The sequence below is a fragment of the Calypte anna genome, chromosome 2 (genome assembly GCF_003957555.1).
Source record: "Calypte anna isolate BGI_N300 chromosome 2, bCalAnn1_v1.p, whole genome shotgun sequence".
Classification (NCBI taxonomy): domain Eukaryota; kingdom Metazoa; phylum Chordata; class Aves; order Apodiformes; family Trochilidae; genus Calypte; species Calypte anna.
The window spans coordinates 91,972,656-91,998,497 of NC_044245.1; the positions used below are offsets into that span (position 1 = coordinate 91,972,656).

Here is a 25,842-nt window from a genome sequence, read left to right on the forward strand (position 1 = left end):
GACTAAACATACTCCCCTCGCCTATGGCACACATATTTGGCGTGATTAAACTGGGCTTCGCAAACACGCAGAAAAACAAGAATTAAACTTTTCAGCCATAGGAGTGGTGGTGGTGGGGGATTGTTAGTAGGTTTTGTTTGTTTGTTTTGGTTTTTTGTTTTCTTTTTTTTTCTTTTTTTTTTTTTTTGTAAAAAAAGCCATATGGCAGATTGATTTGTTCGGAGGTCTTTCAACTTCCTCAGCGTGGCTGTTGAACAGTATTCCTCTTTGATCTTGATTGAGGACTTTAATGTTGTTGTTTCTGCGCATTTCAATAGATCCATAAATATTTTACCAGTGGAATTCGCTTCCCCCCCACCCAAAAAAAAAAAAAAAAAAAAAAGAGCAGAGGCGGGATGAAAAGTTTCTAACAGAAATGCATCTGGGGCAACTCCAGCCCGCACCTTTCGCAGCGGAGGTACGTGGGAACCAGAGCCGCACAAACGCGACTCCGCACCCGCACAACGCGGCGCCCAGGCTGCCCACCCGCCCCACCTTTACTCCCGCAGCGCCCGTCTGGCGCTGTCGGGGCCCCGGGGTGGCGGCACCCCCGCGCCCCAACTTTGCGCGGGCGGAGACAATAGTGGGGGGGCGTGCGGGCTCCTTCCTCACCGGCCAGACCATTGCGGGCGCCCGGGGGGACAGGGGGACAGGGTCGGGAGGGCGGACGCGCGGTAGCTGCGGCGGCAGCTGCGGGCGGGGCGCGGCGGCGGGCGCGGGCGCGGTGCGCGGGCGCGGCGGCCGGCGGGGGCGGTGCACGGGCGCGGGGCGCGGCGGGGCCGGCGGGGGCCGCCCCCGCCCGCGCCAGTGGGAGCCGCTCGGCGGATCATGTGCAGCCGCCGCTCGCATGCGGCGCAGGCTTCGCTTTCGGGCGGCGGGTGGCTTGGAGACCCCTTCCCCAAACCCTGCCGACGGCAGCGGAGGAGGTGAGGGGCGGCCGGGGCAGGGGAAGGAAGGAAGGAAAGAAAGAAAGAAAGAAGGGAGGGGTGTTTGTGGGGTGTGTGTATGCGTGTGGGTGCTGCGCCCCGGGGGTCCTCCGCCCCGGGGGTCCTCGGGCTGCGCCTCTGGGGGAAAGAAAAAACATAACGCAAAACAACAGAAAACAACAACAAAAAATACGAAACAAACTTCGCTCCTCCCCTTCTCCCCCCCCCCCCCCCCCCTCCCCTTCTCGGGAGAGGAGATTGTCCCCTTGGGTCACGGAGCGGCTGCAGAATGGTAACTTTGCGCTGTTTTGGGGAGAAGGAGGAGGTCGTTTTGCTGCAGTGGTGGGGTGGGGGGCTTGCGTGCGCTGGGGAGCGTTTTGGCTTTGTACGCTCTGTTCAGGGGCGGCAAAGTGGGGGGGGGGGGGGGGGGAGAGACAGGACGACCACAGCGATATTAATCCATTAAGAAACAAAGAACAAACTGCCTCACTTTAAAGCAAAATGCTTCGGCTGGTGAAGGTGGGCGATGGGTCTATGACCCCGAGTAGCCACTTACATTATTAAATGGGTTCCTTTCTCTCCCCCCTTCCCTGATAGTATTGATTCGGCATGCGGGTGAAATGCCCGATGTGTGCACCCCCACCCCCCCCCTTTGTTTTTTAGCTACTCTTCGCTACGTTGCGAGTCGGTAGCTGCATGATCCCCGTTACAGAAGTACACAGTTTATCAAAGGAAGTTGGGGGTGGGCGGGCAGAGAAAACAATTATTCACGTATAGACAGCCAGAAGGACAATGTCTCCGTAGCGATTATTTCCAGAAGAGGAAAATAGCCCATTGGATGCGGGTGGGGTGGGGAGTGAGGCATGGAGTTTAATGTATGTGTTTAAAAGAAAAGGGAAAAAAAAAAAAAAAAAAGGTGTGTGTGTGCAGAGGAGGGAGTGAAGGAGAGAGAAAAAGAACAGAAATAATGCAGTTCCAGACATTTTGTGCTATAAAAGCTTTCCTCCTCCTCTTCCCTCCCTCCTTCCCCCCCCCCCCCCCCGGACTATCCTCGGTGATAATTAGCATAGCGCCTGGTCGCGATTCTAATGCGAATTAAGGACTTGGGTGAGTTGAGGAAAGTTTGGATGGGTAAACTTTGCTATAAGGGGGGAAGGTGGGGTGTTAAAATAGGCAGGACGTGTGGGGAGGCGTGTGGAGCGTGACAGCCGGCCGTTGTTTTTCCCCTCAAACCAGCTAACCTCTGCAATTAACTGCTGGAGACAAACCCTGTGTTTTTTTAAGCCGAAAAGTGCCGGTTTGGAGTCAGTGCCATTTATTAGGAGCGTTAATAAGCTCTCAGCAGCAGACAAGGATCTTCTGGGGAATGCGCATTGTGTGTGCCCACAGTTTATCCTTTACATTACCCCTATAGATAAACGGCGGAGGCGCTCGGGCAATGGGCGTGCAAATATAATTTTGCTCGGGCTACTTTCTGAACATTAATTCTGGTCTTTATTTAATCCAGATGCAGTGTTCCCCCCCCCCCATTTGCTGCTTTATTGTTGGCTTACGTTTTCTGAAAAGGAGACTGGTGTAACCTGTGGAATTTGAAATGCAAATAAAAGCCTGTGGGAGTTGAGGCAGAACAAATCAGCATTTATAAAGTGAAAAAGATTTAATGTCTTTGAAACCATTGCGAGTTTTGTTTTTTTTGTTTTTTTTTTTTTTAAATAAATGAATCGTGACGTCAAGTCGCTTGGGAAAGAAGTTTTTTTGTTTTTTGTTTTTTTTTTTCTGAAACGCGGGTATGCGAAGTGCTTACAGGAAAAACAGATTACAAGATTAACATCTGTTAACATGATCGTTTATCTCCAGCCAAAAATAGGTCAGTCCTTTCTTAAGGAAACACGATTGCTGGGCGCATGATTAAATAATGAAATTAGGCTGATGAGTTCATACAGTAGACGCTGTGCCGACGTGCTTTAAGATCCGACCTGTGACAAAAATTCGTGATTCGGGAACCGCCGGAGAGCGGTGCGAGGTCAAAGTCCCATTTTGGGGAGAGGCGCGACTCTCGCCTCTTCCTCCTCCCGCTCCGCATCATTCCCTGCCCACCCCCCGCCTCGCACCCAGGCCGCCGGCAGCGTCTCCCCGGCCGGGTTGCCGAACTCCTTCCCTGCGGGCGGAGAAGTTTCCTCTGCGAGGAGGGGCGCGGGGGGTGCCACGGGTGGCGGGGGTGGAGGGGACCGGGGACGGAGGGACTCTCCGCCGAACCCCGGCCCGCCCGCGGTCCCCGCCCCGCCGGGGCGGCCCCAACTTGCGGCTCCGCCCCCCGCCACCGCCCGGCCCCGCTCGGCTCAGCCCCGGGGTTCGGGGCGAGGTGAGGTGGGACGCGGAGCCGGGAGGAGCCGCGGGGCCGGGCCGGGTTGGGTTTTTGCCTTTAGTCGTCCCCGGCGCTGTGCGCATCCTCCGCTCGGCCTTGTCGCTGGTAGCCCCTCGCAGTGGCGGGGTTGGGTGGGCTGGGCTGGTTTTGGAAGTGGATGCAAAACTGCCCTTAGGAAAAACATCCTCGGGCACAGCGGTACCTTCAAGATATATAAATATTTATTTATTTATTTATTCTTATTAAGTGATTTTTAAAGAAGGATCGCAGCTCTTCAGAATGATGGGCTGGCTGCTCTGGGCTGGCTCCTCGGCGGGTGGGAAGGGTTTGTGTTGTGTGTGTGTGTGTTGTGTGGGTGCCGGGGGGAAGAGGACCCAGGAAGCCTACCCCGCAAAGGGCCGCTGTGTTTTGGCCCTGTGCCATGGACTTTATTTCATGCTTGCTGCACTAAATGAGTTAACAGCCAAAGGGTTTTTCATTAACTCGACTTGGCAACCGTGTGTTTGGTTGGCTTCCCCACCCCCACTGCACACCCCCCCCCCAAAAAAAAAAAAAAAAGAAAAAGCATAATTTTAAGTAGAAGCAGCATAGCAAAATGTCGTTGATTTTGGGTGGTTTTTGAGTTGTCAGTTTTTCAGGCTCTTCTGTCAGGTTTCCTTTGTGCCCCTCTCACCAGGCACGGTGTGTGTGTGGGTTGTTAGCTGAGAGCTTTAATTTTTCAGGATGTGCATGTCTTGATTTTCGACTCATTCTTTCTCGCGGAGTGTCCTGGAGGGGACCGAGCAGGAGGATGCTGACCCCGAGGAAGAGCAGTGATCAGCACCTGCTTCCCCCTTGTGTCCCCGTGGGAGGTGTGTGGGATGGGGCCAAGGGGCACGTGTGTGTGTGTGTGTTGTGCATGCTGGGGGCATTGCTCTTCCATGCATGTGCATGTGGGGCTGGGAGAAGTGTTGCATGCAGAACCAGGTGTGTGCGTACGTGTGCATTCACATGTTGCATTGCTGCATGTGGGCCAGATGCATGTGCCTTGCAGTTCCTGCAAGTGGGGGGAGTGGGTACGCGTGTGCGCCGGGTGGGAACTGCATGGGTGCAGGTGTGTGAGTGCACGTGGTGAAGGGGAGGGAGTGCTGCATTGAGGCAGGTGCATGTGTGTGTGGTGGTGGTGGGTCCCATGGGTGGGCACAGGGGACCGTGGCACTCTGCCAGCTTCTCCAGTGGGAACCTCTGCTTTTGCCCCCGAGGCTGGCTGCTGCTGGGCTGGCCAAAAATAACTGTATTGCAAAAGGTGTTGGGTATTCTGGAGGGAAAGCAGCACCAGAGTGGAGTGATGATGATGTGAACAAGGTTTTCATCAAGGTGGGGAGTATTATAGGAGTTTTGCACCTGTAGTTTCGTCCTCAGTGGCTGGCTGGGGCAAGACTCCATGAGTGCTGCAGCTTCGTTTTTTACCAGTGTGTCCTTCAGCTCCTTCACAGCAAACCTGTGGCTGGCCTGGCTGGCCTCTCTGTACACCCTGTCTTGGGAGAAAGGGTGTCTGTGTTGTTATTTTGGAGCTTTCCCTCTGGTAAAACTGGAAGCTGAAGTTGTGTAGGAGCACATGTGGTGTAATTAGTGTTAAGGTGCAGTTATTCCAGGAGACATCCTTAGTTTCACAAGAGTAGCTGCTATAGCCCTATTGAATAAGCTCTGTACAATGAAGTGATTTGTGTGGAGCTTTGTGTTACTGGCATAGCATGCACCTTTGGTAGCTCCTAATGTAAAATATTTTAAGATATCTATAAAATTGTTGCCTGGGATTTGTTTTCAAGCCTTTAGTTCCTATAAAACACAGTGATGTTGAAGTGACATCTAGTTAGTACTATGTGGTCTGTGTGAACAACAGGGCATTATAACCCTGCTCTGAATGGTTAGTTTAATATGCAGATAGTGATTACAAAAGAAAAACAGAAAAAAACCCAAAACCATTGTCTTAAGGAACAATCCAAAGCAAGTTTAAGAAGAAGAGTGGTATTTGGTAGCACTGCTCCTATCTGGGCTCCACACAACCTTCTCAAATGCTGTATGTATAAACAATATGTATAAAGAGCTCCATACAATCTGTTGCTGAATGTGAACCCCTGCTTCTCTGTGCATTATAGGAAAGAAAATAGTTTACATACTAAGGTGAAATCTACCTATTGTTATTTGCAAGTGACCTTGGTAACAGCATAGCTGGCTGTAATGGAGGAACAGCAATGACATTCAACTTTTGTAGATTAAAGTTTTCCTGTGACAGTGACTAATGTCTTTGCTTTAAAAATGAGGTCTGTTATATGTTTTCATATGTGATCACAGTATCATGCTGTCATCAGGATTTAGTAATAGCAATTATCAGTACAGAAGTACTCATTGGAAGGAATGAATATGATTGTGCAATCATTCTGAATCTCTGTATATTCAGCTGCCCCTCTTAAGTGCAGCCATTCCTCATTTTTGCAGGCAAAGATGTTTGTGTTTTAACACTTCACAGATCTGTTTTAGAAGCAGGGACCTTGGCTTCAATTGACTGAAAAATGGGTAGCCTTTAAAATGCACCTTACTGTGGGCGATTCTGTAGTGGGTACCAGAGGGGTCAACCTGGAAGAGTATCATCTGGTGAATGATACAGTCCCCAGCTCTTGGAAACTTTGGGCCAGTCTATTTATTTGGATTTTTTTAAGGACTTTATGTACAGATCTCTTCAATAGAGTTGTCCATAGGTATCTGTGATCTTAACTGGTGAGTTTTATGCTGAGGTTCCATCTGCTGGGAAGGGACTGTATTAAATGTTGAAAGACCTCACTTTTGTGAAGATTTGAATTCATGCTTAGCTAGGTTCTTCCAGGACTTTTTTTGAGATAACATACAGTGTGCAAAATGAGCCAAGGCATAAGCTTTTGTGAGACCAGCGATGAAGTCTGTAAATGTGTACACAAACTGGAAAACTGAGTTTGAGTATATCATTTCTTGAAGTCATCAAAATTGAAAGCTGAATTACAAAGTGATTGCATTTTGCAGGAAGTAACTTGTATGAGCTTGCAAATTTTGCAAGTAAAAATGTGCCTGTTTAAGTTTTTGAGATACAAGTATGAATTTGTAGGTACATACCTCTTCAGCCTGGTTGGGGATTGGATTTCTGTGCAGAAAGGGGAAGTGGACTACTACTGGTATTTACTGTTGTGTGCTGTTCCTCAGTTGAATAAGAACATGTACAGCCATCCTATAGATTGTCTTGTTGCTTGTAAGCCCAGTTCTGTCCCCCTATCATGCATACTTGCCATTCCCATTGACTACTGGAAGTTGCATGAGGGTGTTTCTGGGTAGAATTACAGTTTCTCTAAGTGTATAGCAGAGACCCAAATCCTTAAAAATACTGACAGTTAATCAGCTAATACTTACTACACTGCTGTTTGGGGTTTTTTCTTTTAATTTTTTCTGTAGCTGTAAACTTAATCCAGATAATAAATCACTGCATGGCAAAATAATAATTAAAAAAAACCCCAACCAAAACAAAACAGAAAAAAAACCAGAAAAAAAAAGTCACATTTATTTGGGTAGATATCTGCAATATAAATATTTGAACCTTGGAGCAACATTGCTTTTTCAAAGCAGAGATCTTACATGCTGCAAATATTTATATACCTCAGTGGTAGGATAAAGCTGTTCTGACTCAGTCACTGAAGGCAAAATTCTGTTGCTTTTTTTTTTTTTCTTTTTTATCGGTTACCCGCTGTAGCTGCACTGCATATTAAGTCTCTGGGCGTCATCAGTACAGTACTAGGGAGTTAGAACGACTTAACAGATAACAACATCTCTTGATTGTCATGTCTAGATTAAAAGTAAATGAGATTTCCTTTCCTTTTCCAGTAGGAGCAATTCTAGTAAATACTACGTTAGTGAGCCCGCATTAAAACTTGCTGGTGGATTATGGGCCAGGTAGTTAACATTGCCATGGCTTTCATTAGGATGATGACTTCATTGCAAATGCTTACTTTTATTACCTAACTGTTAGTCAGCAAATGTTGGGTCTCTTGATCTGCTGAACCTGCTTGGCTATTTGAAGCCAAGGAGCTCTGGGGGTTGTTTAGGGTTTTTTGTGTGCTTGGGTTTTTTGTTGTTTTTTTTTTTTTTTTATGCCGTGATTACTCAAGGTCAGTTATTCATTTTTTGATGTTGTTTATGTCTTGGTTATGTGCAGAGGAGGCACATCAGCGTTATTGCACACTTGGTGTTAGCAGTTTCTCCTTGCATTCCTGAAACTGTGTTACGGCAACACCACTTATGCAAATGGACTCAGGGCATTAAGACTATTTTCCAAGGTTAAAGCAATCGGCGCACGGATGGACAATACCCACAGCTTTCTAAGTTGCTCCCAAACTGTTTGTTGCCTGTAAGGTTCTAGGAGGCGTTTTATAGCGTTGGTGCTGGGATGCTGTAGGATGATTCGTTTGTTTACCATTCCCTAATTGTACCTTGCACGTGGTGCCTATTGCAGGGACACTGGGACAGAGTCATCTGTTCGTGGAAACGCTGGTGTAAAGAGTTTTCAGTCTCACATCGTGGAGGAAGAGAGGGTTTTGCCTCTGGATTCAAAACCGCTTATGTTCTAATGACTACTTAAAATCCATTTTTGCTAACTTTTCATTACACTGATTGCTTATGGAGAAGAACTTAAATTGTGTCAGCAGGACATTGTGTAGCGTAACACTTGTTCAAGAAAATCCACGTTTCGTTATCGGCTGCTACAGAAGCCAGAGGCCAGGCATTGCCATTGTACAGTTGTCTTAAACCCATGGTAACTTTAGTAGAGTGGCTCTGAATTTACAGGGCTGTGTGGGGGGATGAATTTAGCACACAGCACTTAGCTCCTAATTAAAGCTTATAGTATTACATCCGTAATCAGGGCACTCTCAGAATCTCTAAGAAATTACTTGTTTCTTTGTCTGCCCATCTCCCTTTGCTTTCTTGCCATCTTGCTGTATGGCATTGGGAGCTTGCTTCTCCATGTTGGGGCTGTCATATTTATGTCCCAAAGGAAATGTTTTCCAGCAGTGTACTCCAAATTGCAAAGTAGAATGATTTTGTGGCTCCCCAAATCTTTAAGGCCAGTTTCTAAAACAATCTAGCTTTTAATCTTCTTTTCAAAGTAAAACAAGCTAGGAAGGGTATGTAATTACAATTTGTAGCTATATTTAGACTCCTGACTTGTTTCATTTATACTATAATGATAAAAACAAATACTCAGCACAGAGGCTAGACAGACAATTTTCAAACCAACAGCATCCGCTCCAGCTACTCTGCCTGTGTTTCCTACGTGTTTTTTTGGTCCTTTTCTAAATTTTTGTCTTTTTTGGCTGGGAGTGTACCAAAACTGTATGTTTCACTACATGACTGGTGGGGTGCAGAGAAAATGAGAGCTCTATCGGGCAGGTCCTGTTGGGAGTGTTTGCTGAAAATCGGATCATATGTCAGTGAGTGTTAACGTATTGCACGCACACGCACGCATGCTTTGCTTTTCTGGCAGGTAAAATAAAGGAAGAACGGTGAGTTGGCTTGTCAGTATTTTTATATTGCATGGAAAGGCTCAGGGCTTATTACAGGGATAAAGCTGATTTAATAGTAATTTTTCCTTGTCTTTTTAAAAAAAGATGGTGAGGAGGGAAGTGGGTTAGTTCTCTGCAAAGAGAGAGAGATGGGTGGCAATTGAGGTGTTTTAGTCACAATTGTAGCCTCATTTTAAAATAATCACATTTGTTTATTTTAAAATACATTTGGGAGAGAAATTAGCCACGTTCTTTGTTTTTAAAAGGGTATCATGTGTTCACTCACCATATGGTAGCATTTAACCCATACTGTATGAGCTGACAAAAAGTCCCATTTATGCTCTGTTTTATTTTGGTGTTTCAGAATGTTCTTTTTCTGAAATCTAGTATGATAAATGATGCATTTAGGATTGTGAAATGTAACTGTGCCTTTAGATGTTTTGCCTCATTGCTATAATGATACCACGTTCATGAATAAGCAATTTTTTTTTTTTTTAAATTTATTTTGTCCCTTTGAAATAATTTCCTTGAGAAATAGTCAGGCTCTGAATGTTGAAATGATTTGCAGGAAGAGTTACGAACAATAGCCAGTGACACAGTGTGTTGTGAAAGGATCGTGGGGCGAGGTGTTACGGTCTCTGCTGGCTGAAACTAGAGCTGCTCCTTTGATGGCTGAGGATGTGCTTGGAAAGACTTCCCCCCCCCTTACCCCCCACCCCCTTCCTGCTCCAGCCTTTGCACAGGGGTTGCTGAGTTGTCTATTTTAATGGATGCATTCTGGCTTCCCTTGCGGTGGACTGTGAGACACCTGTGTTGGTGAGCTGGTACCAGAACTGGCAGCCACAATTATGATAAAACCATGAGTCAGGCATCTTAAGGATTGGCTTAAACTATGCAATTAAGTGGAATAAGGTCTCTTATTTCCCTTTGGATTTGGAGCCCCTGGGAGCTTTACTTTTAGGCTTTTTTTTTTTTTTTTACCCTGTGCCATCCTAGCTATGCATATCTTCAGGGTTTCAGGAGATGGGGCTCTGCTTGGAAGGAGCACAGTAAATGGGCATTAGCCCCATACAGTGCATTTTGTGAGAACTTCCAAAAGTCAGTGGCACTCCTTACTGAGGTACCAGTTGCTCACCATCTGTCTCTTAAAGTAATTTCTTTTAATCTTGGAATACAGAAATATTTCAACAAGGTTATTCACGTGTTTGTGTGCAGTGTCGATAAGCTGAGTGAAAAACTGCTAAGCCTCTAATTTCAACGTAGTGTTTGAATACTAATGTGTACCAATTAGGAATGGCTGACATTGTAATTTATAGAAGTTGAAAGGAGCATTAAACACCACCCTTCCAATGCTAAGCACAGCTTTTCCTCCTGTGTGTAGATGCTTACATGAAACCTACGGTCTGTCTTCCAGATTGTTGTGCTAGCACCTTGATGCATCCTTGGGTAAGCTGCCAGTCTCCTGTATTATCACGTCAGCCCCTTTGCAACATCCTGTGTGTAACTGCACCTTTGGCTGATTAACACAATACTTTATTGGTACTATTTTTAATGAGTCTTTGAATGCTTATTTTAAAGCCATTTTAGAGAAATGTTTTCTTCACTACTGAGAAAAACTCTTAGGAAATTTATAAATACTTCTTTTAATTAGATTTCTTGTTTGTCTCTTTTTTCCTCCTTTCCCTCCAGATGAATTTTACCTCTGTAATGAATGCTGTGGTCTTCAATGCATAATTTATATAGGCATTAATAACGATACTTGCAAAATGTTTTAATGCCAGTTTGAGAAAACACGAGAATTTATGTTGATAACCCTGGGCCCATTAAATTTGAAAAGATTTTTAGTAGAGGGAGCCATGACTGTCGGTGGTTTGATGAAATAACCCACTTCTTCTTGTTGTGGCAAGCATATTGGAGAGTTCATCTTATCATGAAGGGTACATACCAGGTGTCAAGTGACATGCCAGACACACAGCTTTGCTTCTGAAAGACTCTTTCCAATTAGAAAGTAATGGCTTTAACGGGATCAGCCGAGTAACCGGAGTCTCTGGGTTCTCTGGTGCCAGGAGGTGTATATTTGCAAATGTTACTTATTTATCTGCTCTTTAATGAGCTGCAAAATTGTTGGTAACCTAGGGTAAATTTAGGGGACTGGTGGGGGAAAAAATACTGTGTGGAAATTGTGGGATTAATGGTTTAGCAGTTGGGATTAAAAGTAGTCTCAGCAAATTACCCTGTTGATACTGAAGCCTGGATCTGTTAATGGGGTTACAAGTAGATTGGTTTATCAGTCATTTATTTTCTAGGTTGATTAGGGATTATAGGGTGCCATGTACTTGTATCACAAAAGTAAGAAGTGCAGAAGGCTGAGATCGCTAATATTTCACTTCAAAGTTTCGTGTACTTACAAGAGGGTGTCTGGACATCAAAAAATGTGAGTAGCCTTTTCCTTCAGATTTTGGTGCTCTGAGAGTATTGTACAGGGTTGGGTTGGCTTATTAAAAATCAGGAAAACATAGTGAAAGGAATAAAGTTATCTGGAATGCATGCAGGCCACTAAGCACAAAATTTTAAATGCCTGTTGTCAAATTGTCAGCTATTATGTCTCCTACTGTTTCAGTGCCAGAACCTAAGGCATTTTTTAGTAATGATAATGCATATGATGTGCAGTCTGTGCAGTGGATGGATGATGTCTGTGTGTCTTGTTCTAATGTGCAAACAACTGGTCTTCATGTCTACCCCTGCATAACGAAGTCTTGTAACTCCCTCCTTTAAATTACAGGTCATGTGTTGTGTCTTTGAGTTAGATGTAGAATTGCCAGCTACAAAAAATGTGCCCCCTCTGAGTCTTTATAAGAAGATGAACCATGGTGGATTCACTTAGATATTACTCTTATCTTCTGCTATCTAGCTTGGGAGATGCTGTGGCTTTCTCACCCTTTGCTACCTTGTCCTGGTGTGCAGCTTGAGATAACCTGGTGACATTTATTGGCTTTTCAGTACATGCCAAGTTAAATGCAATGAAATGGCACATGAAGATTTCTTCAACTTTTTTAGCTATATTTAGAGCACTGGATAAGATTGATAGAGAGACTCGTAACTGTTTTCACTTCCTAGGCTCCGGCAGAAAAAAAGGGAAAAAGAAATTTTGGAAAGTGCTGGCCTCTTTTGATAGAAGAATGGAAGATGTTAGATAATGAAGAATGCAGTTGGGACTGGCCAGTCAGGCAGGCTAATGAAAGGAAGGAAAATGGGGTCCTTGAAATGTAAGAAATCAGGCTAATTCCTTACCCTTCCAAAGCTTAGCTCCTCTGCCCTTTAGAAGAAGCTTGTCCAAGCCTCCTACAATCTCTGGGGCTGGTGTCTGGGGGTCAGGGATTGCATCACTTCACTGGAGAGGAAGACAGCTGCTCATCCTCTTAGCGTGACTCTTCTGTGCCTGAGCTTTGTGCTCCCAAGAGGATGGGTTATCTGAGAGGCTGTGATGTGGTGAAGGATGAGCAGCCCAGGGCAGTGGCAGGATCAGGAAGCTTGTCTGAAGTTTTATTGGAGTCCTCTCTCTTCCAAGTTATGCAAATAAGTGAAAGTTGCTCTTCAGCATGTAGGAACGCTTTGGCAGTCTTGCTTGCTCAGTGGTTTGGGACACTGCCCTCCAAGTTGGTGCTTCTCTTGTACAGGAGGAAAAACAACACCATCACTCAGGAGAGTCTCTGTTCTCTGTTGTCCCTGTGGAAGAGGACACAGTCTCTTAAACTACACGCTCTTCCGCATTTAGGAATAGGGATAGGATAATCAGAAGAGTGAGTCTGACAGCTAGAAAGATGCTAGACGTGGAACAGATTTTTGTGGTTTTTAAAAGTCCTGTTTATTCTGCTTTGTTTAGTGTATTTTACACTTTGGAGAAGAGTATTTGAATTTCTCATTGTACCATGCAAAATGAAGTTTTCAGTTTGAATTTTCTCATTAATTGTCTAAAAAGAAAATATCTATGTAGGTACAGCAGTATGTGAATGCAGGGAAAACGTATGAAAAATAAAACTGTGGAGGAGCAATAGAAGTGCTTTTTACACCACCATCCCTGCTTCACTTCTGTGCTCTCAGGGTCTGGTGATTTTGACCAGAATTTTCCCATGGAGTCTTAGCAGCAAGTCTGTGCAGTTAACTGAAGACCAGATACATGGAATTATTCTTTGTGTAATTCCACCCCCAAGGTGACACCTTTGCATTTGGGAGAGTGGAGCTGTGCCAGGTTGAGTTGGTTGACTTGTAAGGATCTCTCAGCTGTTTCAGGGCTGGTGTCAGCGTCAGTCTCAGTAGAGGCGGTGAAGAGCTGGTGGAAGTAGCAGCCACAGCAGAGGCTGGAGGAGACAAAAGTGTAGGGTGTGAGGAGCTGAATGCAGCCTTAAAGGAAAGGAGGATGTCACAAGACCATATGGAAATAAGGGGGAGAGAAAATGGGTATTTGGAAGAGCTGTGGTTATCCAGGAAAGACTATGAGAATAGTTTTCCCCCGTACCTGGGGACACTGGGTTTCTCTAGGTGGGTGTCTTTGTTTCATTGGAAGTCACTGTGGCAGGGATAAGTAGTAAAGGATCTTTGTCCCTTGGTGATGCTTTTCTTCATGAGTGGTAAAGGCTGAGGAGGTGGCTGGAACTCCCTGGTTGTCATACCCCTTTACAGAGTTGCTGGATGTTGCTGCCTGCTGGGCTGGGTTAGCAGAATCCAACTGGGATCTTACCTACCAGCCACAGCATTGGCCTCCCGGGTGGTCTCTCTCACCCCACAGCAGCATGAGAAAGGAGGCAGGGAGCGTGCAGAGCTGTGTAGGAGCAGGATAGGGAGATACCTGGTGTTAATCTGGTGCCTCACACATGCAGTGTTTCTCCATTACCTGGTATCCTGGGAAGAACTACAGTGCAGATCGTTGTGGTGGTTGTTCTGGAGAGGACATGTTGAGCAGAAAAGGAGGAGTCTGGCCAAGCACATCTGTTTGCATGTGCATAAATGAATTTTTCTTCTGGGTAGTTACTTTAAAGGACTTAAAACTTGGTTCCCACTGCAAAAGTTTCTGCTTATTTTAGACCCTTGTAGCTGATTTGTTCTGCAGTCCTGGCTGCTGTGTGCTTCTGAACTTCAGCTGCTATCAGCGTTTCAAAACCTGAAGGTGGTGGAGAATTGGGATGAGTGGGTGGATGTGGCATGCTGAGCATGAGAGTTTTTGGAGGAGGAATATGAAGTGGAGCAGGTTTGTGTTCAGGGTGAAAACGGGAGTAATCTGAGTGTTGCAAGGGGCCAATGAGAAGGATGGGACTTTGCTGAGAAACTGGGCTGTTGGCACAGGAGACCTGGGAGGATGGGAGGCGGGGTGCTGGCAGCCACCTAAGGTTGATTAGTTTTTAGCACTGGCAGCAAACTTCCTTAAAAAAAGGAAACAAATAAATTGCAGTGAATGAATGAAATTAGTTAGGTTTGTGAAAGTTGCATGTCAGCAAAATGAGCCATTAAAAAAAAAAAGGGGTGGGGGCATTTGGGAAGTCTGTTCATCCCCTTTTTTTTCTGTGAATAGTTGTGAATCTGTTTTGAAAGCACATTTTCTAGATGTGACTTTTACAGCTACAGCCTCAACTTGGATTACTTATACAAAGAATGTGCGGTGTTTAATGTTCTAGTCTCTTAAATAGAAGTGATAATTTAAGATTTTAAGCTTAATTTTAAGATTTTAAGATTATAAAGGAGATATGATGCTGATGTGCAGCAGTTCCCTTTTCCAAGCTTTTGTAGTTTTTTTTCTGTTTGTTTTGTTAGCAGTCATCTTCTAAATCAGACCACAGCATGATGGTCAGGTAAAGGTGTGTGAGAATGGGCAGGCACCTGTTTTTATCTGGTGTGTAGTCAGCGGTTTAGGCTTACAGAAGATTATGATTTATCAGGGCAGTATAATTATAGCTGTTGTCATACGGTGGCACCCAGTAGCAATGATGATCTGTTGCTGTTATTTCGAGATGTGTACAAATACATCATAAGATTCAGTCCCAGGACTTGATTTTATCTTCTCTGTGTACATCTGGTTGTACGGATCCATTAATGGGCCATTAAATTTCTTCAAAGCATATCTGCTCTCAAATTAAACACTAATAAATGTTTGTTAATTACCATATCCCTCTTCACAATAGTAGGTTATTAGAATTGGATTTACTGTGCATTTTACTAGAGAAAGGGAGGAAATAGACTTGAGTTTTTCTGGCCTTTGAATGTATATCCACAGTATGAGGGAAAAATTTGGTGAAAGTCTTACTGATACTAAAAGAGTGGTTGGTTGTGTGTTGATGCTGTGCAAGTGCTTTCTGCTTTCCTCGATACCTGTCAGATGATTTCTCTGTGGTGTTTAGTCCTGCCCCAGGCTTGAAGAAGCACACCACTATGGAGCTCTGGTTTCACATTGCTCTCTGGGTGCCTAGCAGTGTGGTCAGTGCCAATGTACATGGGTCATCCCAGAAAATAACCTGACCAACTACCTGGAAAAATGAGGGTGTTTCATCTGTACGATAGCCCTTTTTTGAGTCTTGTACAGAGTACAAGCACAGTACTTTTCACAGTAGTGAAAAGATGACAATGAGAAGTCACACAAGAGATATGAGCAACCGAGGAGGAAAAAGCTTGGCACGCTATGTGACATGGGTGTATTCATGTGAGTACAGCACTAGCCTGTGGGGTGAAGTACTGCTTATGCAATTTTCCTTCACTGCAGAAGGAAGCAGGTACTCTGCTTTTGGAAACAGCAGTAGCAACTTTTTGGTTTTGGTTGTTTCAGCTTGTTATTAAGACCTGTGTGGAATAGTAAAAATGCAGAGATACAAATCTCACTTTTATGTATTTTCTGGGCAGCGCATCTGGGAGTTAAGCAGTGCTGTATCCCATGGACATGTAAATGGCTTTGTAATGTCTCGCAGACACCTGGGAGAAAATGATACAAATGCCATTGTTTTAGGACCATGTATCAGCTTGACCCCAGAGACTAAGCCTCCCTCAATTACTCTGCATTTCATCGGTGTCTCTCCGCTGACTTCAGTCATGTTGGTTAAAACTTATATTGCCCTGTGAGAGACAAGAGGTTAGCACTGTGGCATAGAAACTGTGGCAGAATGACAGGGGACTGAACCAGCAGAAGGAGCGATGCTAATAGCATGTATCTTGTGCCTCTGTGCACCTTAGCTCAACCCTCTTCTCCCTGAATTGTTCTTAGTCCTGGTATCGGTAGGTACAGCCTAAGCTGAGGTTATTCCTACCGTGAGGTCATGGCACAGGGTCATTTATCTCGCTTTCTGGCTGCTTTTCACTGTAACTCTTTCTGCCTCGTGGGTTGGTGATGAATTCACAGCTTTTAGGTTGTCACGTCTGCTCTTGTGCTTGCACACACGCACATGCGCACCACTGCAAAATAAAACCTTCAAAGGCCTCTCTGAATAATCTTTACTGACATCAGCGAGCACCTCTTACTCATCTAAACATTCGCGCTGACTTCAGAGGCACTTTCTCATGAGTAAGAGAGTTTGCCAGTGTTAGCAGTGGTTACCCAGCCTGGCTCCCCAGGGTGGTGTTGTGACTCAGCCATCCTAAGCTTGGCATTGGCTGGGCACACACGCACAGAAAAGTGTTGGTGAAAAAAGTGTTGGTGTTACCAGGTCAGGACTTGAAAAATGTGAAGTTGTTGGTTTCACTTCTGTTATTGATGCTGGCCACCTGTTAAAAAACAACCAAACAGAGTACCTGCAACATTGTAGGTACGAGTGCCTCTCTGGCTGTGAATATATTTGCTTTAACTATAAGTAAGTTGTTAGAATGATACATGACTTGTTAGGTGGTGGGAAAAGGAAGGCAATGTTGTAATGATGAGACTTCAGAAACAGAGACTGTTTTCTCTATTTCCTCAAATATAACAGAAGATGCCTAGCAACATGTTGTTAAAAAACTGCACTTGCTCACTGGAATATCTGTAAGTGGACAATAAAATTAATGCCAGAAGTAAGGATGCAATTTAATACAGTGACTTGAGAGTCCTGTAGTAATTCGGTATTTCTGCTTCTCTTATCTTGGTGAAGAGTGAAAGATGATTTCCTTTTTTTTTTTTATTTTTTATTTTTTTCCTTTTTTTTTTATTTTATTTTTTTGATTTGTTTTGCTTTGTTTTTCCCTCTCCACTTCCAGTTTGGCAGATGTTTTTTGTAGTCCTCTAGAGTTCTGAGAGTATACATTAGCAAGCATTGTACCATTGACCCTTTCAAGTAAGTTCTGATTTTTTTTTTTTTGTAATGTAAGCATAGGATATGCATGTGGAAACAAAAGTCACAGATTTATTCCAAAGCTGTAAAGGTGGATATGTGGTGTTGGCAAGAACAAGAGTAGGTACCCTAAGGCATCTTTACATTGCCAGTTGGGATTTGAGCTTTTATAAAAGTAAATTTTATTGTCTAGGTTAAAAGCCAGATTCATTGAACCAAATTAATCCCTGGTTCACTTCCAGTGTTGGCAGAGTTTAACCAGGAACAAATGTAGCTGCTTGGTTAAACATTAAAGGATGTTATTGATTTGATATTTTTAAACTAATATTAGAGTGAGTTCCAAATTAAATAGGTTTTGAAGTTTTTGTGTGAGGTTGGTTGCCATGCTACCAATAATAAAATGGATCTATATTTATTTAATTTATTTAATCAGCATACTTGCCATGAGTACAAAGCTTGTAATTTAAGGCTCGTCCTTGGTCTGGAAAGCTGATCCATTTAGGCAGATGCTGATGGCTACTTGGAAACCTATTGAACTGACTGCAAAGATTTGCGCATGTGGGTCAGTCTGTACAATTGAGGGTTTAGTTTCAGAGGCAATTAAGGATTCACTATTGCCTAATGTTAGAGCTCAAATAATTGCTTTGCTTATTGAATAGACAGTGCTTCTATTTGAAACGTTTCAACTCGGGGTGTAAAACCTGGTAACTCAGGTTAAATGGTAGGAGAAACAGTTTGTCTACTGTATGAAACCCCTTTATTTATTTATACTCATAATTCATCCATTCGTGTGTGGATTTGGAGTCCTCATGGAAACATCACAAATCTTCAGTGCCCCTAAGCCCTAGATTTAGTGCTTGATGTTCAGATGTATTTTTTATCCCTTTAAAGTGTCTGGATTGATACAGCTCCCCACTGGTTGTGTTTTTCAGCTTACACAGATGCTTAGTACCTTTCCCAAGCCAGCTGTAACTTACCCCTAATTGAGGGGTCTCAGGCAGCCCAAACAGTAGCATCATAGTTGTCCTAAGGGACACTGTCATCTTCAAGATACTTAAAAGAACAGTTAGGTATATAATTCAGTGTCAGTGTGCAGGATGGTAGCATAAGAATCATGACCAGGAGTTGAGAGAGGTGATTCTCCTTCTGCATCTCCTATTGTGAGACCCCATCTCGAGTACTGTGCCCAGTTCTGGAGCCCCCACATAAGAAGGACATGGGAAGCTGTTGGAGCAAGTCCATAGGAGGGCCGGAGGATGGATAGAGGCTGGAGCAGTTCTCCTACAAGGACAGGCTGAGAGAGTTGGGGTTGTTCAGCCTGGAGAAGAGAAGGTTCTGGAGAGACTCATCATGGTATTCCAGACCTGAAGGGGCCTAAAGGGAAGCTGGGGGAGGGACTTTCTGTAAAGGCATGTAGTGGTAGGACAGGGGTAATGGTTGCAACTGAAGGAAGGTAAATTTAGATTGGGGTTTATGAAGAAGTTATTTCTGAGAAGATATTGAGACCTGAACCAGGTTGCCCGGGAGGTTGTGGATGACTCCTCCCTGGAACTATTCAGGCCAGGTTGTAATGGGGGTTTGAGCACCTGGTGTAGTGAGAGGTGTCCCTGCCCATTGTCAAGGCGTGTTGGAAATAGATCTTTGAGGTCTCTTCCATCTCAAACCATTCTGATAGTCTGCTGCTGCTGGAAATAGGGGTCTCAGATCCTAGCTGCCACCCCACACCTGCAGGATGGCAAGAGGGCATCTGGTGCAGAGTCAGAAACTGAAGAAGCAGGTGGGAGTGTCAGTTTGCTGCAGATTTTTTCTAAAAGCAGTGAGGAGAAGGTGAAAGAAGGTTTTAAAAAAAGCTTAAGTGCCAGCTGAGTAAACGAAATAATTTAATAAATACACTCAGACATAATATAGGTGGGATCTTCTTGCCTGGTTGCTCTGCCATGCCCTGTCGTGACAGCAGGGGCGTTTGAGCTGGGAAGTATATCAGTTCATTCCTCCCCAGGTGTTCTTCTCCAGCCCTATATGGATGTCTTTTAGCCAAAAATTTCTTGCCGACCATCAGTTAATGTTTTGACACTGCCTGCTTGCATATGTGCTTAGAGGATAGTCACTGCAGGTGTCACTGCAGGTGTCACTGCCAATGAAGACTCCTTTCTGTTCTGCGTTTGGAAGACTCCAAGGCAAAGAAGTCAGTGAGAGTTTACTTGTTCTTCTTAAAGATGAAACTAGCTCATCTCCTGAAAACAGCACGAATGTTAGGATATTGATGTATGAACATTGGATTTGTCTGTTTGGAGAGGTGATTTGTACTAATATGGCACGTCTGTTTTACAAAGTTGCAGGTGAAAGAAAATAATATTAGCAAGTTTAAAAGTTTAGGCAATCCGAAATGGGGGTTTTAATATTCTCAAGAAGTGCTTGCTGCAGTGTCAGATACACCCTTTTTACCCTAAACTTCCTTCTTTTTCCCCCATACACGAGTAACTTTCATAGTTTCTGTGGCCTCAGTGGCAATTGGGCAAAATATTAAGCTCATAAGCAAGACTGATGTACTTTCTAGATTCTGTGTCAGTATCTGGAGACACATATGCATGTGGAATCCTCCCGGTTGTGTGAAAGCAGAAAAATATTCATGCTTTCAAAATACGGTTCAAATTCCAAGGTCATCTTGAGAGAGGGCAAAAAATACACTCTTTTGTCCAGCCAAAGTAGAGATGTGGGGTTTTTTTTTTTGTTTCAGCACAGTGATATATACGCTTGGGGCACAGAGATGGCTCTTCACCATGACTGTTAGAGAAGAGGTCACCTTAAGAGAGTCCTGGGCCAGGTTGTTCCTCAACCAGCTGTGCCGCTTCTTTCAGGATAGGGTTGCTATGAAATGGATGAGTAAGTATCGAGAGGTGTGGTTTTTGTTTTGTTTTGCTTTTGAATCCATACGTAATGTGTCTTTTTGTGGTTGTGACACTGATACCGATGGAGACAGGTCTGTTGAGTCATCATTAGCATGGTAGATGTCCTATGCAATTTTGTGCGAGTGAGGAGGAAGGGATTTGGTTGGGATGTAGCAATTGGTAGTGATGCTAAAATGTGATAAGACCAGGTCGATGCAATCAGCTGGGTGCAGTCAGAGTTGGTTGCCCTGTGCTTACTCTTCCTGTGGTTACTGTCAGGTGAGGCATCCTGTATGTAGGCCTGCATGTGCGTGTTTGAGCTGGGACATTGAGTACCTGGGTCTTACTGATTTAGTAATCTGGAGAGGTTTTACAGCATAGCAAAAAAAGAGTTGCATACTTCCTCAGATTAACAAAGTCTGTCTTTTAAAGCAGGGGATTAGGATGTAATTATCTGTATTTATGTAAGAATCACTTATAGTGGTGTATGCTAGGTGGCTTATATAAACAGTTTTTTATGATTGTTTCTTGTTACTTCATTTTTAAAAGCTATTATGTGGCTTTGAAGACAGTTTTAGTTTTGTTTTTTTTAATTAAAATTTGAAGATAAGAGCAAGCTGTTCTTCTCCTTTCTGTATAGGATGTGACTATTACAGTGATGCAAACTGAAAAGAAAGAGTCGTTTTGCTTTATGCTGACCGAACAACATGAAAGTTGTGTCTGTTGCTGGAGTGCCTTGTGCTGAGTTTCCTATCCATCCTTTCAAGGTGACCAGGCTTCTTGAGTGACCAGATCCCATAAAAAGAGCCCCTGTCCCTGGTGGCATGTTGTTTTCTTTTGTCACAGCAGTCGTGTGGTGGATGAGGTGGGGACATGGGGGCTTCATGCTGCAGCTATAGGGAGGGCAGCAATGTGGTGGGAAGGTGGTGGCTCGCCTCAGCCTCAAGTGTTGAGATGTTTTTCTTTGAGTTGGGGAGTGCTTTGAAGTCCTCTGGAAGACTGCATCCTCACCCCCTGCCTTCACTTTCAGGTAGGTAGGGTTTTCTACTATACTTTACCAGAAGTGTAAGTTTCTCTGTGCTTTTACAAGAAGAAAATATTCCTGTGGCCAAAACAGAAATGACATGGAGAAACCTGTTTGATTTCTTGATTCTGAGCCTGTTTGTTCTTTCAGAAGAGAAGGCTGTATTCACTTGTTTTTGTTCCGCTTGTTAAGTTTTAAATGAAAAACATGTAAATTGTACAGTTCCAAGACCACATAAAGTATATAAGCAATTGCATTGACTGGCAGAGAAGACCTGAGGGAGTTGAGAAGTGGGAACGGAGAGGAAACGAAGATCTAGTTAAATAAAAACAATGGTGCAATGAAGTTAAGGACCTTTTAACATCTTAATGCCAAAACTCAGACAACAGTGTCATTTCAGCTGCTGATTGACATACTCATTGCCTCTTTTGCAGCATCTGACTAACCATGAGGAAGTACCTGAATATCTCCTGACTGCTGATGACATTGTGGTGACCTCATGCAATGATACACCTGTTTTCTTCTCTTGGGGCACAAGCACATGTAGCTGACTGTGCTATCCTCCATCCACAGGTGGAGAGGAGCAAGCACCAGGCTCCATTTCTGTGTTGCTGCCCACCCTTGATTAAAAATTCTTGCTGCCTTCTTTGTAGATGGAAGTAGATGGAAGTACATGTCTATATGTCAAATGTTAGAGTCTTAGTCTTCAGCTAGAGGTGTGGGAAGCCCTGCCTACCTCAGGCTTGTAAAAATCGCTACCCCCACTGGGTTTTACCTGGTTTCCTTCCATTTTTGTTAGTTCTTCAGCACTTGAAGCTTGCTGCTGTTTGAATTTTGAGCGTGAAATTTTAGCTGCTAAATAAAACTCAAGTTATTTGTTTAAATTATGAGGGAAGCAGTAACAGCTTCATACTTCTTACTGTTCTGGTTATGCCTGCTAGGAAACTTCAAGGAAATATATGGAGCTGTCAAAGATGTAAAAGCAAGAGATTCTTGTTCTTGAAGAGAAGAGACTTGGAATGGCTGATGAAATGGCAGCCCTTGGGTGCTGTGGAGAAGTAAATTGAAGTCATTATGACATTATGGCAGAGAGTGGCTGATCTGCCAAACTGTCAGGGTTTGATGGACGTGGTATCTACTGACATGATGTTGCACGAGCGCCAGACAGTTTCTCTTTCTGTCAGTGCAGTGTTGATACTGCCAAGTGCCTGTTATCCCTCGAACTATTGCACGTGTGAAAAAAAGCTTCTGATCAGTATTAAAAATGGGCAATTTCTGGTTTGTGTTTATCAAATGTGTATCGATCTGTCTTTTGTTTATGGGGTGTTATATGAGGGATTTGGTGATTGAGAGGCCTGAAGTATCGGGTAACAGATAATTTTTCTAAATTAAAACAAAAACAATCATAGCAACTTAATAACTTACAAAATATAAATAGTTTCCTGACAGCTTTCCAGCATCAGTTCATTTGGGAGCTGACTTAGTAACATCCTAAAAATGAGAAAAAAAATCAAGTATCAGGAATGACTTTTTAAAAAAATCTTTAGTGTGCTTTTTATTATTATTTAATATAAATTACTTTATTTATATACCACAGCACAAAGCAAGCATCCCAAGGAAGTGATTTTTACCATGCTGCTATGACTAAATGCCTCCAAAATGGGTCTGGAAAACAGGTTCTGAAGGTGGAGACGCCAGCAGAAACAAAGTTAAAAGTTGAAAGAGCGAACCATTGACATTATGCAAGATAGCAGATGAGAAATGATTCAGTAATGGTTACAAGCATTCATAGGAGGGGAAAAAAACCCCAAACAGATTCCAAGTTAACAGTATTGATTCTACATTTTAAAAATGAACTGTAGCTTATTGCATCCAAATTGAAGAGAATACTACCCGTAGATACAAGGAGAGGTACAACGGGGAGATTTTTGCAATATGCTTAGACAACAAAGTAATACAGGAAGGATTAAAGGACTCTTCAGGTGAAGTCATCCTCTATTTAATGCTTGTGAGAAAGCACTGGCAGCTTGTAGTGTTGGCTAGGTATGTTTTGGGAGGTTAAGGATATTTCTGGCATTGTACGAGTGATTATTAAAAAGAAGATCAGAGTCTTCTATTGGCATCATCTCATACAGTTCTTTGAGAGGGAGTGTTTTTAATTTTACAGTGTCATAATTTCTAGGGTTTTGGTGGTGGGTTTTTTGTTTGTTTTTGTGTGTAATAGTTAAGCATCTCTAGAACAACACACAAATCGGTATATTCAGACAAAAACTGTAAATCTGGACGACCTAATTATAGATTTCTAAATTTGCACTTCTGGTCCTGGCATTAATATTCCTGTATCAGAAAGAGCTGAGTACTTAGAAATCCCATTGCAGTCAACGGGAATTGCAGTAATAAGCACTTGAAAAGCAAGCTCTCCTGTTAAGCACTTAAACATGATGGTTTATAGAGATACTTGAGACGTGAAAAGTGTTTGCCTAAATTAGTGACCTAGTTAATATCTCCAGAGCCAATTAACTGTTTGAAAAGTATTTACACATCATTGGGAAAATTTCAGGCTTAATTTTAAATAATTTTAAATATTGTGGGTTTTTTGCTTAGAACAGATGTGTAGAATTTAATCAAGTGTTTTAAGTACAGCCTCTGTGGGGGGGAGTTTTTACGTTTCACACTGAAATCTGATTTCACCTTTTGTTAAATCTACTGTGACGTGTTTCTACTCACACTTAACCGGTATGAGTAGTTCTGAAAATCTAAGTAGCCCCTCTGGACTTAATCAGATGTGTGTGAAGTTACTTAGTTGCGTGATTGCAGAATTGGCCCTCGTGTGTAATGTTTCAGTTAATAACCTAAGATTCATTTTGTTCCATTTGAAATAACTTCTTTCTTTAGAGATGTCTGAAAATCCTGTATTTACAGTAGAGTCCTCCCTCTGCATTTGGTTTCAGAAAGGAAAATAATTTTAGGTCAATTTTTTTTTTAGAAGGAAAAAAAGTAATAGAACAGAGTTTGGCTTTATGCTTTAGTAGGAAGTGTTGTGATATTTTCCCTATCCTTGTAAAATGTAGAGGCAAGTTTTACTGGAGAATAACGACATAAAAGCCTTAATTTAGAATTATAATTACTGCTGACTATACTGTTTGGAGCAGCATAATTGTTTTATGTGAAATGAGAACGATGAGACTCTCTCTAATGCAGGCCACTTCAGGACACTATAAATTACGTGCATCAGATACTTTTGTTTATGCAGTATACAACACAATTCGTGGAAATACATTCCTTATACATATAGTCTTAATATTTTCATAAACCAGCAGTTTTAAATATGTCCTTGTGATAGTGCCATGTGATATGGACAAGCTGTGAGGTGCAGAACCACATAGATTTCCTCAGATGATATGAAGTAGTTCCTGTTGTCAAATTTTAAACAGGATTTACTATGTATCCTTTTAAATAGCCATTCTGGGTGATACCTCTAAGTTTAGTGGTTTTTGACACTTTTTTGTCTTACTCTGCTGAAAAAAAATAGGTAATTTTCAAAGTAGCAGTTAAAGCAGGCACTAAAGGGTAGACCAGAAAAAAGTTCCTTCAGGAGCTCGCTCTGTAACCTCCTTCCTCTGTTATTTATTTATTTATTTTTATTTGGTTTTGTTTTTGGTTTTTTTTTTTTTTTTTCCTCCTGCTTTTCTACTCTGTGGGAAAGATGTTTTTAATTTTTTCCCCTTTCTGCCTATGTGTTCTTCAACAGAAATGATATGATTAACCCTTATAGGAAAAAGCAAATGAGATTTCCTAGAAGCACTGCTGAATGTTTCAAAGGAACCTCCAAAATAATATGCCTAAGTCTCTTTGGCTACGTTGAAAATTTCAGTGTACACCTCTTTCTTTGTATTGTGCACATGCAAGTCCATAAATTTCACTGTACTGTAAAACCTGCTTAATGCCTCTTCCAAGTTAAGTGTAGGCATTGAGGAGAGGTTGCTTTAGGATCACATTATTTTAGCAATATTCTGCACTGAACTTACATTGAAAAAACAATATTGCCTTTAACAGTTAGCAATGATTGATTGAAAAGAGACGTCTTAATGTGGCTTGGTGCAAGAATGAGCTGACCTCACAAAGACATTTCATTTGTGGTACTCCCTATACCAAGATTAATGTTATTAGAGTAAAATGTTGCAGTTCAGGCTAACTAATGGAAGAGTTTGATATATTGCTTATGACATAAGAGGGCTACTCTCAAAGCATGAAGTCAAGAAGACAGCTTCCCAAACAAGGATACCACTGCCTGCTTCAAAGTTACTTTGTGCCTTATGAAGTTGGGACATAGGTCTTAACTTTTATGTCTGTCCCTATAAAGTGATGACACTGGTTTTAGAAAAAGTATTTTTTCTCCCTCTGAGCAACTGCTGTAGAAGCTTGGATTTTAAGGAAGTGTCTTCATGACTGTGCATGCTTTCTTACCGTGATATCAAATAGTGACCATGATGAAATGGCTTTTAATTCCAATGAAGTTAAGAATTATTTTTTTTAAATAGTGCAGCAGTTTAACTCTAGGTCAGGCAAAGGAAAGCCACAGAGATCATGCAGTGTTATCAAAACTACACTAGCTCGTATGACAGTGAGTGGTGAACTGGCAGCACTTGCACTTTATTATGTTCAGAATTATTTTGTAAAAGAAACTACAGTTTGTATTAGAAGCAAATACTCTAGTATTAGGTGAGCAACACACTACTTTGCAATTTACATCATGTGCT

At 42.8% G+C, this 25,842-nt stretch overlaps 1 protein-coding gene across 6 annotated transcripts in view; it reads left to right on the forward strand.

Moving 5' to 3' along the window:
* Positions 1-837: 837 nt before the first annotated feature.
* ZNF516 (zinc finger protein 516) overlaps positions 838-25,842 on the forward strand; it is a 104,464-nt gene continuing 79,459 nt past the window's right edge. For 2 of the 6 annotated variants that reach the window (XM_030446112.1, XM_030446106.1), the window contains exon 1: positions 838-965. The gene's annotated coding sequence lies outside the window, so the exon portion shown is untranslated. Of the gene's footprint in view, positions 966-1,195; positions 1,291-3,287; positions 3,328-3,404; positions 3,436-25,842 lie in introns of those variants that run through there. The other 4 variants (XM_030446107.1, XM_030446110.1, XM_030446109.1 and 1 more) reach the window with 4 other exon arrangements.